The 4,528-nt window shown below is 37.3% G+C and overlaps 1 pseudogene; it reads left to right on the forward strand.

The window, feature by feature from the left end:
- Positions 1–684: 684 nt before the first annotated feature.
- LOC149266367 (cytochrome P450 782C1-like) lies at positions 685–4,202 on the forward strand (annotated as a pseudogene).
- Positions 4,203–4,528: the final 326 nt, after the last annotated feature.

Genomic DNA, 4,528 nt, shown 5'->3' on the forward strand with positions numbered 1-4,528 from the left:
CGTTAATGTTTTTGTCCTTTGTTGCTTGTTGTTAGAGCCAATAGACACATGGGCCCATCCCTATCTTTTCAGTTAAATTTATTGCCCAGTCAACCTATTAACTTCTCATCCAACCATGGTTGACGCATTTAAACTAAGCATTTCCTTAAGCAATCTCCCTCCCCAAGCAATATGGAACCTATGTCCCTTTCTCTCAACCTTTTAAATAATTACAATTATTTACATGGGGGAATATTAACTAGTGGATGTCACACATTACATGATGCACACTTCAAAGTGGGAATTAAGGAAAATGACGAACAAATAAAATTACTCTACGAGGATTTGTGCTAACATTGTATATATGAGTTCCTTGGTTGCATAATCTTTGTGTCAATAAATAACAATAAGTGGCAATGACAGATGAGGAAGAGGAGAGGCAAGATTGTTGTTGTGATTGATTCGTAGGGTGCACAATGGCTAATTTAGTGGACGCCATAATTACTGTGAAATTTTTCTTCTTTATCGCCTTTATGTTTGAGGTGTCCATAGCTTCAACTTTAGCTGCAATAGAGAGAATGATGATAATGATTATGGGGGCTTGGGTTGATGTAAGAAAAATAAAATCTATCTGGATTGCTCTATACATTGGAGCAACAATATTTTTGTCTATATTCTTATATTTATAGCCGTAGATGGTGATATATGTTTCCCCTGGGGCTTATTCGATGGCCCCTTGTTGGATCTCTATTGCTTATTGAATTTGAATATAGGAATCACATCTATGATAAAATTTATACCAAGTATGGGGAGGTCATGCACTTCTGCCTTGGGTGTGCAAATGTTATCATGGTTTCAAGTCTAGAGCTTTCCATGGAAGTCCTTAAAACCAAGGACACCGAGTGGGCATCCCGACCACCAACACCTTTCCGAAAAAAACATTGGGGTTGATTTCCACACCCTTGATTTTGCACCTAATGGTCCTCACTAATGCCATATGTGCCACCCACATATTCTCTCCCATAATATTAAGGGCACAAGGTTATATCATAAGACAATAATTCCTTCGCATTGTGGAAAATGCCTTCTCTGAATCTTATAGAGGTATAGGTTTAGGTTTTGGAAGCGTGAACAATACTAAAGGGTGGGGGGGTGAACCAATATTGTGCTCTATGGACCAATTTTACCACTTTTTTCCTTTTCTTACACATTAACTAAATCATGCATTAGTTAACCAACAACACATATAAACAACACATGCATAATCATAAACATATGCAGTGATCATCACAAGCACAAGTAACCATGGGAAACAACACATCAACAAAACAACATACACATCATCACATGTAGAGACACTAAATGTTAGGTGGAAACCCAAAGGGAGAAAGCCATCGTCATATGCTCTACTTTCTCTTATTCCATTAATCAAAATCTTTCTTTTACATATGATCACTGGCCACCACGAGTGTGCAAGTCACAACTTTCAAATCATGTGAGACACTACTCACTATAGGCCACTACCTCTATGAAATTTGCAAGCCACCACCTGCTGGAAGCCACCACTCCCACGACTTTGGAAGGCACCATCTGTTGGATGCTGCAATACCCAAGTCATTCGAACCACCATTAGATGGAAGCCACCATTCCCAATTTCTCAGGCCTCTACCTTAAGGATTTCGCTACACCCTATCATATCAAGGCACTACTTGCCTCATTGAAGGCCCCAACCTTCAAGCTCTCCTATGGACTACGTTTCATAATTTTCACACTGGATCCACTACTCTCTACAATCAAACACTTGTGAGCCACATTTCATCCATTTTCATACTGGACTCACAATAAAACAATTTGCTCATATATCAAACTCTGAATACATGCCCTCCAACACAATCTTAGCCACAATCAATACATCACCTCAACACAATTAGTAGCATACATATAAATCTACAATACCATAACAAATCTGATATACAATATACCAAACATCAAACCTCCAACATACACACTCTCAACACAACTCCATCAACAACATAACAAATCTGATCACAAAAACTCAACCATGTCTCAACAATACAACCATACAAGACATAAACCATAATGCTACAACCATATAAAATTTCTGCAATAATAAAACATGATCTACTAAGTTATGATCTCCTGCATACATGATGTCAGCAATACAGATATGCCATAGAAAATATGCCAACATCGAGTCTCCAAGGTGGTAACCATCTCCTAAATCGCACCTAAATCAAATGCATTCATAAACATACATAAAACATTTGTTGAAGCATGCATATAAAACTCTGCAATAAAAATGATTTCCTTCAACAATATGCTACAACTATGTCTCTCCTCTCACCATTGGTTCTCAATGCTCTCCAATAGCTTATTCTCACAAAGGAACCAACCTCTCCAACATGAAGTTAACTCCTATAAATAGATTATTTGAAATGATTAAACAATAATAACTCAGAGATATGGAGAGACAAACACTCTTGTTCATACTCCGATATTTTTCTCCTTGAATTAATCCTCCATCTTCTTCATTCAACAAGAGACTTGTCATTGACTTAATCACCTTCTAGAATGAAGACCAACTCAAATCAAATCTAAACCATTAAAATCCTTGGGAAAATACGTTGGGAAATGCTCATGGTAAGTTATGTGCATGCACAAATCAAAATTTCCTCTCTATGGCTATTGTCACTGGGACAAAACTCACTCCTAGAGATGATTATTGCTTGGACAATATAGGCATCGCAGTGAAAATGCTACTATCTTCGCTCTATGCATAAATGCCTCCAGAGAAGATGCCTTAACACATAGAAAATCACCTCCTCTTTGCCCAAAACTTTTCCATTTGTCTTCAATGGTTATCCAACATCTATAAAGCCTCCACAAACATTAGGAACACCTCAATAACATGTCATCGAGCCTCTGATCATCATGGCAAGTCCTCTAATATTTTTGACATCAATGCCAACACAATTGAATCCATGATTGACTCCTTAGGTAGACATCCTAGGTTGACATCAATGCCAACACCATAAGGCCATCATTAGGTTTAGGAGAACCCACTGATCTAAGAAAGTGAGTTATTTTTTAATGGAAAATATCATTTCCCGAGTGTTATTTGGTAACAAGTACACTCAACCTGACCATCCTATTTCTAAGGTAATGCATTCCTTTAGGGATGACGTACAGGAGGCCATGATTCTCGCTGACACCTTTACTATTAGTGATTGGCATATTCCTACTCGATTGGCTAGATTTGGCACACCATCTTCAACATCAAAGAATCAAAAGGATAAGCCAAACATTAGAAGAGTTTACAAGCTTATTATTAATTACCATCAAGGTTTCTTGGAAAATCAAAATGACATCAATGAGGAGACCAAATATTTTGTACATATTTTGCTTTCTCTCCAAGGTGAAGACAAGCTATCAGAAAAATCTCGCATGGGATTAATTGTGGTAAGCTATTGCATAAGGTTTTGATTATATATGTAGTTCTATGTTGATTCATGGGTTTTATTTTTATTTTTTAGGGGACCTTAATGCCTATTGGATTTTTTGTGTTGTAAGATGTCTTACCATTCAACAAAGATGTGGTGGCAATTATACTTGAATTTACAATGGTAGAGTTGATTCAAAGCAAGAGCATTTTAAGAAAACTACAAGATGAAATTGACAAAGTCATTGGTGATGTGTAGTTGATGAATGAATCTGATATCTTCAAGATCCCATATCTGGAGTGTGCGATGAAGGAAGATCTTCATCTTCATCTATCAAGCATGATGATGGATCCACACTATAACGAAGAAGCTATAGATCTAGCAAACCATGCAATTCCCCCAAAATGCATAATGTTTATCAACATATAGGCACTTGAAAATGATCCTAGATGGTGGGATGAGCCCTTTGATCTCAGGCCGAAAAGATTAAAAAGCAAATCAAATAATATGTGTGATTTCAGATACTTGTCATTTTTCGCTGGGAGGAGGAAGTGTTCGAATAGAAACTTGGCATACCTGATGATGCAACACACCATAGGAGTTCTGGTGCAAGTATTCGACTGGTCGCTTCGTGAGGGATAGCTGAGCATGAACATGGAGGATAAAGAATTTGGAGGAAGTTCTGCTAAGGAATACCCTCCACTTGCCCTTGCAAAAACTCAACTCCACCTTTTACCTTTGATACTAACTTCAAACTACTAAATCTTTTAAACCTTCCTCTTTTTGTTACATCATACCTGGTTTGTCATGGATCTCGATATTTTCCTTATAAATTCCTTATAATGTTTCATGCCACCCTCGTATTTAAATACACATGATAGTTTCCTTCACATCAAATGTGTGCATGAATACATTTATTAGATATTGTGGAACATATTTGAATTATCAGAGATGGTCACATATATTGATGAATTGTTTTAGTGGAAAATATTGGTACGTTGCAATTGTGAAGCGTTTAGTGTGGAGATGTGGAGGTCAAGAAGTGCGGAGAAGCACCTTCGCACCTCTAAACATAGGTGCAACTGTCA

The sequence above is a fragment of the Pinus tabuliformis genome, chromosome 6 (genome assembly GCF_031772625.1).
Source record: "Pinus tabuliformis cultivar Carrire ecotype Pingquan chromosome 6, CPIR1, whole genome shotgun sequence".
Lineage (NCBI taxonomy): Eukaryota > Viridiplantae > Streptophyta > Pinopsida > Pinales > Pinaceae > Pinus > Pinus tabuliformis.